Source organism: Colias eurytheme, chromosome 6 (assembly GCF_061535395.1).
Source record: "Colias eurytheme isolate Ceu_HAF_F1 chromosome 6, ilColEury1 Martin Lab GWU primary, whole genome shotgun sequence".
Lineage (NCBI taxonomy): Eukaryota > Metazoa > Arthropoda > Insecta > Lepidoptera > Pieridae > Colias > Colias eurytheme.
Window position 1 is genome coordinate 10,282,959 of NC_142985.1, and position 11,539 is coordinate 10,294,497.

The following is an 11,539-nucleotide window of genomic DNA, read 5'->3' on the forward strand; positions in this document are numbered from 1 at the left end:
ATGACTATTGGCTAAATTATCTATATTTTCGGAGGACTTCAAGGACTGTTTATAATATATTCTTCTTTATAAAATTGGATAAAACGCCTTATTCTTCCTTCATAATGTTCAAAATGGTGAATATGAAAATTATACGATTAAACGATTTAAAGGTTTTTACGATTTTTCCAGTATGTGACACATAAAGATAAGTTGATACTTTTTATGTTAAATAGAGTTTAAACAGCTGTTATATTAGTTAAAATGAGATAATCCGTTGATAAAAATGGATATTTGACAAAATATCGAGTATTTATCGATAATATTCTAATTTTATTGCCAAATCAAACTCATTCTAGTCTTGTTTCATTACAAAAGGTACAAGATGTTCTCTTGTTATCTATTCAAATAAATAAAACTAATGTGCCTGTTTGTAATGTCAAAGTAACAGCTTTTATAACAACTAAGTTTATTCATGATACTCTAATTTTATTTTAGGAACCTATTATAAGTAGAGAAAACCCAAGTCAAACATCTGAACTCAGGCGAACAGCTAGTTGTATACAAAATGAAAAATAAACAAACATATGATGTGTATTACAATTAATTTAAACATCGTCCGGGCTACCACAATTCGCAGGAGGTTATCAAAATGGTAGCGTATTAATTATAGTAGAAATGATTAAATTTTGTACAACGTAATATGTACATTGTATGTATGAAAAAACGGAAGCGGACTTCCTTTGAATTTTCACTAACGAACTAAGTACACTATCATTTACCCCCAGCCCCATTAAATAATTTGCAATGCATCCTTTTTAGAAGGTAGCACGATATTTTTGTAGTTTAGTGTCTAATTATATTGTAATTATAACCTTAATTAGAGTAAGGTCACATTAAAACCTGTAGGTAAAGTCTTGAAATAACTCTCACATAGATACAGATTAAACCAAAAATATTTTTATATTCAAACTAGCGGTCCGCCCCGGCTTCGCCCGTGGTACATATGAAAAATAGATGTTGGCCGATTCTCAGACTTACCCGATATGCACAGAAAATTTCATGAGAATCGGTCCACCCGTTTCGGAGGAGTATGCAGACTAACATTGTGACACGAGAATTTTATATATAAGAAAGATAATAAACATCATAGTACACATATTACATAAAATAGAAATACCGAAACTTAGGAAAGTGTTTTTTCCGTCCGACTAGAAAATTCTGCTGTTTCAAAGACTTGATATCTTTCACAAAAAAGCTCAATACATAATATAACGGAGTCTATTTCTTGTGCTATTAATAGATATTTTCATTAAATACGTGAATTATACATTATTAGTAGTAATAATAGATGAAATACGTCTTTAGTTTCATAATATCTGGCAGTTGCGAATTGACAAATATTATTTGTGAATATATTGATGTTTATGCTAGGAGATGGAATGGAAATTTTCATTAAGTAAACAAACACAACTAAATAAACACTATAAAATCATTTGGGATTTACCACATCTCTGGGACACGAAGATAAGTAAGGCATTGTTATGTATCACGATTATCTAAAATTGGAGAAGCGTGTGTTTAAATGATAAAAAGCCTAGAACACAAACTAAGATTACAATAATTGTTTAAAACTATATTAGTTAATAGAACGCTAAAAATATAAACGTGGTTTTAATTAGGTAATTACATTCAACAAAACTTCCATAAATTTATCAGTATATCTGGAAAAATTCTTCGATTGATTAAGTTTTGATTGTTGATAGAGTAATTAATAGAGTCTAACCTCAGAGCATTTAATGCTCATTAGTTTGGGAAAATAACACATTAGCACAGAAAACATAATGTTACATAATAAACTATGCAAATAAATAATGACAACCATCTGTTATTAAAATATATTAAATGTCTTACAAGTATTAGAACATAAAAATGCATATTTTGCATCTTAAAAAGATGTTTCGCTTTAAAACTGAACCAAAATTGTAAGTTGGTGGTTTGTAACATTATAAGTATACGAAGAATTCGTTATTATAATAAACAATTAGTATAATAATATTTTCTAGGATTATATTTTGCGTTTAATCTATTAACTATTTGTGTTTGCGTCGTTTAACAGAACAAAATAATAACAACAAGTGTAGGTAATTATTAATCATTCTTATCATTGCAAGTTTTGCAACATTGTTGAGGATATTGTACAAGGAATATAAACACGTATCAGTTTGATTCTTCCAAATTTATTCACGACAATTTAATAAGAGCAGTGGTGGCTCAGTGGTGAGACCTCGGACTTCGAATCGATAAGTCCGGGGTTCGAGACCAGGCGAGCACGCAGGAAATAAATTGATTTTTCAATTTATCTGCGCATGTTGTTACATCACCACTGCTCGAACGGTGAAGGAACATCGTGAGGAAACCGACATGTCGAAGAATTAAAAAGTTCGACGACATTGTGTCATCCGCCAACACGCACTTGGCCAGCGTGGTGGATTATGGCCTGTACCCTCATAGGAGGCCCGTGTCCCAGCAGTGGGAACGTATATGGGCTGATGATGATGATGGTGAATTTAATAAGATAATTATTGTAATGTCATCAAACTTTGATTTTAAAAGTGGGTCAAAATGGAGCCTAAATGTTACATACAAACATACAGGTGAAGATGAGGTGAAGATAATGATAAAAAGTGTTCATACCTATAATAAAAATAATATGTAAATTATTATTTCTCTCGATATTGCGCCGTAAATTTTCTTCGCAATAAAAGGTGTAATGTGAATGAATTTAATTACTCTGTCATGTAAATGACTAGAATTAAAAGTATGAATCTTTCCTCTTAGAATGATTTTCCTTAGCATTGATTTTGTTGAAGTTATTTATATCAGTTTAAGTTCTTGATGTTTTCACACCCACACTTAAAAATGTGGAGCTCTAAGATCAGAATATTTATCAGTCTGTTCAATATTTAAATACTACTCACTACCTACTTGATTTGGAATAAATGTGTGTTGCATAGTTATGTATATTATGTAAATTTTAGCAGCATTTTTTTATTTATTAATTCAATTTTAAATTAGTTATAGTTTCTACTGAAAGGAAAAATTCAGTGGTAAAAAAATTGAAGATTTTATTATGTTTCTATCGAGTATTAGTTTCACTCGCTGTTTTTCTGGCTTCACGGTTTCAAATGCGACTTTAAATATTATTTACTTCCAGTAATTATGTAGTTTAATTATTTTGGAAATAAATTAAATAAAATAAAAATTTTATTTATTTTACATAGTATGAAGGAGTAAGGACGCCTAAAGAGACACAGAAATACACTTAGATTAAGGAAAATTATGTTAGTATAGGATAAAATATTTTAGCATTGAAAAAACTGTGAGTTCTTTCTAATATTGATCCGTAACTTAATATATTATGATGTTATATTCTACACTAATATCATTAATATTAAAGCAAGTTATTAAACATGTAAAGAAGAAAAAAAGTTTTAGTATGTAAGTTTGTTCTATATTCAAATAAATAATTTGATTTTATTTATTTGAATATAGAATATAGAAATTAATTTTATTAGTACCTACTAATTGAATGTTATAAAACCATCGTTTAATATACATTTTAATAACAAAATTGGTCGGATTAATGATATAATTTCATTATATATATCATTCAAAATCTTCACATTAATAAAAAACTAAAGCAATTTGTATGCTGAAGCATAAAAGTCGATAAAATAGAAGTAATAAAAGAATTTTTAATTTACGATATTGCCTAACCGTAACATTATTATGTTTTAGTATAAAATGTTCAAGCTTTTGTTACGTTTTCTCTATAAAATTTAAAGTGAGGTCGTCCTTGCATTCCTTATTAAAAATTTAATCAGCCGTCGACTTCTGTCCAGTTTCTTTGCTATTATTAACGTTTAAAACTTTAGTTACGTAACGCTCAAACGTAGGTATACGAATGTCTTAAAGTTATATCACAGTCTATCATTCGTAAGATTTTAAACAACATCTTTCTCCTTACTACAAGTCTACAACCATACACCCATGCATATACTTACATATACGATATAGACACATGCTTTACCTAAAGCACAGATAATTAATTAATATTACAATACTATAATGTATAATACATAAAGCCAATCGTATACCTACTGAGCACCTACTACGCCTACACTTCTTTCTTATCTAAAACTAACACATGTGTCACCAACCAAAAAAAAAATCTCAAGTAGATTGTAGATAATGAAGGTAAGTCTTCCTCCAGTAGGTAGGTACAGTATACAGTTAAATATACCGTCGATAAAAAGTAACTGTAATAATTTATTATTTTCTTGTTCTGATCATTAGTTTTCTACTAATTTCTAAGGCATTGTTGTAGGTCAAGGCTGCGATGAAAAAAAAAATTATACAGGCTGTTTTTTAATTATTCAAAAATATACGAGTTTCTCAATCAGACATTCAGAAAACTAAAGCTACCTAATGATACGAAATTTTTTAAAGAAAAAAATCGATCATGATTCGGTATTCCAATCCGCGTTCGCTTTGATGGAGGGACGCCTATTACTTCTTTTGCACGCCTCATAAGCGAAGCGTTGAGGTGGGTACTACTGTCACTTCGCGCAAAACATCTGATTTTTCAAACTTAAAATGTCTTTATGTATCATACATTGCACTTGTAAGATAATACATACACACACATATTTAGAAAAAACACTATTTTTAACGTTCATGATATTTTTGATGTCATTTTTGTTATTTAAACTAGTTAAAAAACAGTTTAAAAAAGTTCTGTCTTGGACGTCCGTGTGTCTGTATGTGCGGATCCTTTTTCTTGTTAACACGATAGCGACCGAAATACTTTACTAATCGAGTCTTTTTTTTTCTCTTACGCTTGAGTATGCTCAGGAATAGAACCCTTTCATTTTTCAGGGTCTGATTCGATGTGGTTTAATTGTTATTAAATAAACAAAAATAATAATTAATAAATATTTATTAAAAAAAAATATGAGGCGTGCACTTTTGGATTTTCCAAATTATTTATGAATGCTGTAATTTATTTTATAAAAAAATGAATTTTCAATAAATTTCAAAAATAATTAAATATTTAATAATAATACAATTTTATTATCGTTAAAACATTACGCTAAAATAGAAGTGAATTTTTGACCCCTCGCTACAAAGTAGGTATTGTTTATGAAAAAGAAAGATACTTGTTTACAAGTAATTACAGTTGGAATATAATCGTGTTTATTTGTAATTACTTATCGCGGTCCTGTCACGCTACAGCAAACAAGAATTAACTCCACTTATAATAATAGTACCTATTGATCGTAAGGAAACATAAGTTTGGCTTAGTTTAGAAATTTCTAATGAAAAACGGAAGAGATGATCAGATAAAATTTTACATCATCGTCAACCAAATAATTAATTTTTGAAGTGAAACTTCTTTAGGCGCATTGAGAGTAAAATTTCAAGGTTGTGTCATGACAATACCGTCACGTCATAGACTAAGGGCGTTTGTCCACTACAAGGAATTTTACGGTCCGGCATTCCGATTTTTTACGGTCCGGTATGGCACGCCATTAATCTATATACTAGCTTGTGCACTATACGTAATTTTACTGTCCGACATTTTACTTTTCCCTATTCCGGATGGTTTTTTGTGTCTACGAGTCGCTGTAGGTATAATTGTTTTCGAATGCCCACTTGCTTGGATTTTACTGTTTTTACTGCGTAAGCCAATTGAAAGCAAGCTCTTGTTTTACTTTCTTTTAGTTGGCAATGAGATTTGAGAAGTCGGTGTTGTTATATTTTTATATACATTGACCAAGCATTGACCTATAATTATTATCTAAGTAAGTGTTGGTAAGTTAAAGTTCAAGTGGGAATAGCTTAAGCTCCTCGTCACCGATTAAAATAAATAAGTGAAACACGCATTTTAAATCTCTTACGGAACTTTACTTTTTATTATAACGAAATAATATAATATTTCACCTTCTATATTTTTTACTCGTTTCTTGTAAAATGCAAAAACAATCATTTATGATAGCATTATACCGCCAAACATCCTTGAACTGTACCGCACTGATCCGAGTAAAGACGGACAGGTGCACAAGCAATTCATCGGTTTTTTCATGCCACACCGGACCGTAAAAAATCGGAATGCCGGACAGTAAAATTCCTTGTAGTGCACAAGCGCCCTAAAGGCGACGATTTTGGTATCACGGAATCTTGCCAAAGAAGTGTCACTTAGGATGCAACAAAATTAAGCTATATTTAAAAACAAGACTTCAACAAAGCAAACACCATCAAGCCGAAGTAGTTTGTTAAAGGATCTCTTGGAGAGTGTAGTCCCGGCTGTTTTGCTTTCTTCTTCTTACTTCTTCATTCTTCTTTCTTTTGTTACTATTGCTAGCGTGAGTGATACAAGTTTTAGCTACGTCGTGGTTACAGTTATAGTAACTTTCAGCCTTAAATATACTCTCATTACTTGAACTCTTCCATACCCACTAACCATCTACTTATTTTCCAGCCAATAAATCAGCGATACTAATTTTGAGAGATAAGACTCGGAAGGAAATGATAAAAGTTCAGCAAAATATAAACTTTGTATCTGTATACTTTTGCAACTATAACACTAATCGGAATAATATACAAACATGAACAAACTCCTTCCTTAATCAATGTTATCTTAATTATGCAGTAACATGCTTATATGCAATAAAGCCTCTATGAAATTAAACATGTAATTATTTGTAAAAATAATTAAGCTCTACTTCCAGATATTATCAGCGTATCCACTTAGCAACAATTATAATTTCAACATTTTGTGAAATTAAAATTTCATATTCACTTTCCCGTTGTAGGTATAATTAATTTATCATATTGCATATACTTTTCAATCTCATAAATTATACTTCGAGATTTTTATAATGTTTTTTAGGATCAAAATGTGTTATTATATGCTTGAAATGCTCTTTAATTATTTACATAGTATAAAACAAAGTCGCTTTTTCTGTCCCTATGTCCCTATGTATGCTTAAATCTTTAAAACTACGCAACGGATTTTGATGCAGTTTTTTGTAATAGATAGAATGATTCAAGAGGAAGGTTTTAGAATATAATTTATTAGGTTTTAGACAAAGCGGGCGAAGCCGCGGGCAGAAAGCTAGTTTATTTATAAAATGTTTATTTTGTTCAAAGACACTTCCCGATCTCGTTAGAGGAATGAATGTCCGAGATTAGCCTTTAACAGTATCAATAAGTGTTTTGTTCATAATTATTGTTTATTTATCTTTAATCACTTCTTATTGTGCTGAGGAAAATTCATAGTTGAAATAATTTAATTGAACAATTTACAGTTGTAACAATTACGGACTGTCATAAAGTGTAAATACAATATTTATCGCTAGCCATGGCGCCCGGCGCCGTCTATTTATAATGTATTTTAAGTAATTTAAATCATTAAATATGATGACTATACCAAAGTTAGTAACAGAATGCTAAATTATAGATTTAATCATGGTAGTAGGTATGGTCTTATTTATAAACTTATTTCGATTTGTACATACGTTCGGAGTGTTAATGCAAAAAATAATAATATGGCAAATGTAAATATTCGATTCAAATCTTAGTACACAATTTCACAGTGAGAAATCACATTCATAAAATTATTACAATATTATATACCTATGCACAAAAATAGATCTAATGACGGATAATGTAAAACATCAAGTTACGTGTAATGGAATATACACCCTATAATATAACAAGGATGAACTATTGGGAACCTTTCTTATTTTGTTTTATTATGATTTTATAATAATACTCAATATGCATACCTGCAGTAAATACTTTACAAACATTTCAAATACACCTTACATAAAGTAAACTAACCCGCTATGTAGGTACTCGCAGACGTTCCGCTATTTCACCTTAGAAAATACAACCAAGCCGTGGCCGTAACAATCAGTATCCCCGTAATACAACCTAATGCAAACTATGTTCTCGTAAAATAAACACGTGGTCGCCCTAAGAACCTTAATGTTGGAGTAAACTAAACTATCTAGCGTCCTTACCCTCTTTTAGTGCATGTAAGGTCATCGCTTTTACGACTCGCAAGTTCTTGGGCCTGTAGTGATAATGATCATTAAAGTTCTAAGGTTAGCTGTATCGGGTTCCTAATTAAATTCTAATGTAATACAAAGTTATTAATATTGTTTACACATGTTTTTATGACCTGGGATACATGGCATATGTTTTAGAGCAGGGATTAGTGCGAAAGCGTCACAAATGTAAGGATATCTGTTCATTGACTTGCTCATAAAGTAATGGTTCGCTCTAAAGAAGACAGTCAAGTTATAATTACCTATATCATACATTTTATATCCTACTGCACGAGAGGACACGCAATTAAACTGTTTAAAACAGTATTTCTAACTGAAATTTTCTACATATCAATGGAGCTATACAAACATATTATAATATCAAAGAACTTAATATACTCTTCCTATATTTTCATCGTCCGTAGAAAAAAATACATTAAAACCTATGTACGGAGAGACGTCAAGAGCAGTGACCGTTAAATTTCCTCGTTAATTCATAAATAAGCGACTGATAAAAGAAGGAATTTTTGTATGTGGGGAAACCATTATATTAAATTAATATTGAAAATTCGGTACAGTTTAAAAGGAATATAAAAACTTTCACGAACGCAACCATTAACTTATGGTAGAATTTACTATGATTACGAACTTATGGTGAAAACTAACAGTTGTCTAGGATGAATATTAATGTATATTTTTAAAACTATCCTTATCAAGGTGATAAGGCCTTTGTTGCAGAACATAATAATTATTTATTTCCGTAAAGTGCGTTTAATCTACAGTGTTGCATTATGAGAAAAATCCAACCAAGTACGATGTATTGTGCAACGATGGTTCTGCATAATTTTATTTATTTATTTATTTACTTAAAACAACGAGATGTATAGTGTAGACAAAAAAGGTTGAATCTGTTAACTCTATACCAAAAAATTAGTGAAAATACTAGAGTTGTTATTAGCAACAATTTCAGAATTATCTGATCGCAAAATTTGAAAATAATTTATATGCATTATAAAGCGTCTTATTAACCTTTTAATTTTACAGCAAACAATTACATATTTCAAAGAATACGTCAAAAAACAAAACAGATTTTTTTTTTAATTAAACTGACTCCTAAAACAGGATGTTGTAACCATAGTAAATTAATGATTACTTACACCCCTATTATTTCCTTTTGTTGAAACATCGAGTAAAAAGTATAATTTCGTTTATTGAATGTAACATGATTTTCCTGCCAATAACATAATGAAGCACAACTACTTTATCCATTTGTATTGTAATAAAAAGTATCTTCCTTTATCATTAGTGGATAATTGAAGATAATATATGCAACCACCGAAGCCGATTTCCTTATCAATGATTATTGTTTTTTTATTAATATAGATCCAAAAGTATCTGATCATTATTACTAATTTATTTAATTTATTTGGAACTAGATTATTCTAGGTAAAAAAGACGGATCTTGCTTCAGTACTAGAGTACCTACTTAAGTAGCTTTTGAAATGAAAAAGATAATAAAAAGGTACAACGGGAGTAAAGGAAATTACTGGGAACGGTAAAGAAAAGGATACGAATTTTCATCTATCTACATCTACACTAATATTATTCAGAGGAAAGATTTGATTGTTCGTTTGTTGAATTTAACAGGCTCCGAAACTACGTGGCCGATATAAAAAATATTTCACCATTAGAATCCTACATTATCACTGATGAACATAGGCTTAATTTTATGATGTTTTTATCCCGGTGTAGTTTTTTGACGTGACGTAGTATGAGCGAAGAATTTCGGTACAATTTGTACTTATATAATTTATATAATATACATAGAATTATGACCTTCTCTGCCCTCGAAATCCTAAATAAAGTACGTAATATGCAATAATAATTTGATATTTTGCGAACTTAGCACTATAGAATACAATGGAAGACTTGACGCTACAAAGTAGGTGTCCATTATTATTCACTGTATTTCTAATCTGGTTCTTAATAGCGATATTATAAATTATTATTTTATCTATGACATAAAAATATGCAATGAATATAAATGGCGTTTAATATTAAATGCGATAATAAGATATAAATACAAGCTGACCCGGCAAACGGTGTTTTGGTATATAAATAATAATAAATGACCGTAACATATCTCAACATAGCGAATTTAACAAAAAATCATAATGGTAGAGTTTGGTCACAAACACTGCAACACGAGAATTTTACATTAAAAACTATATAAAACCATCAATTCGACGTAAAAGTACAAACCATTCGTGTAAACTACCTTACTGGCTTGAAATGCGTAGGTATCAGTTAAAATTTAAAATTAGTCAGGAGAGTTTCATGATTATTTCTATGTTTGAGATAATATGTAAAACTTTTAATACTTACTGCCTCGTTTACAAAAGTCACTCATATTTGAGTATGTATACATATGTATAGTTACAGTAGGTATTTATCATGACATAGATCCACGATATGCCTTTGCATGTTATACGTATTACAAATTATTGGTAACCTGTATCACAATCCCTTAAGTTGTACAATAATCTTTATCCTTCTCAAAGATTCCATCTATTAGCATTAATTCAAACAAATGCTTGAAAATACAAAAATAAATAGAAACCTTAGCATTTATGTTATATGAATGGATAATCCAACCATAATTCATAATAATGAGTCAATGCTCAAGAATGCAATATTGTAAAAACTATATTTATTACTTTTAAGTTTTATGTAATTTTTTGCGTGGAACGATGGTGCAGGAATTTGCTTTTACAAAGTAATAATATCTATAGAATATTTTAGCAAAATTGAGATAATAAATTAAATTTATTACGTAAATATGTATAGCAAATATCACAATGTAAATCAACTTTCCCAAAACTGTTATCGTTTTGTTATTCGTTCCTAAGCAAATACAAATCTGGTTTAAATATCACTCATATTATAAAACAACTTCGTTACGTCTGTCTGTCTGTCCATTTGTATAATAAACTCAAAAATTACTACACCGATTTTTACCTGATTAGAGTGCAGATATAATTTGTTAAGTTTGAGACCACGCGGCACTTAGGTACTTCAATATAGAATCAAATGTACCGAATTATTAATGAAAATCATTGATCAAATAGTTAAAATTGAATTAAATCTGTAACATAAACCGTGTATTTTTAGTAACAATGTGAAAATATTTATAATGACCATCGGTTCAAGATAACAATCATAAAAGAAGTCCACAAAAAACAAGCATTCCATTCAACCCGTAATTAAACCAATAACTGTTCACGATGGTCGATGACGTGTTTTAAATGTATAAAAAATGTACGCTTTAAAAATACATTCGAATTTTAACTATCAAATAAATGAAACAATATTAAACTCAAAAGATTTAATAATTTTCGCAAAAATACATTTTTAATTCATTCATAAAAATAATGAAGCATGCG

At 29.7% G+C, this 11,539-nt stretch overlaps 1 protein-coding gene across 2 annotated transcripts in view; it reads right to left on the reverse strand.

The window, feature by feature from the left end:
• The window catches only part of kcc (solute carrier family 12 member kcc), a 270,331-nt gene that overhangs the window by 148,934 nt on the left and 109,858 nt on the right, over positions 1-11,539 (reverse strand). The gene's annotated exons all lie outside the window — the stretch shown is intronic.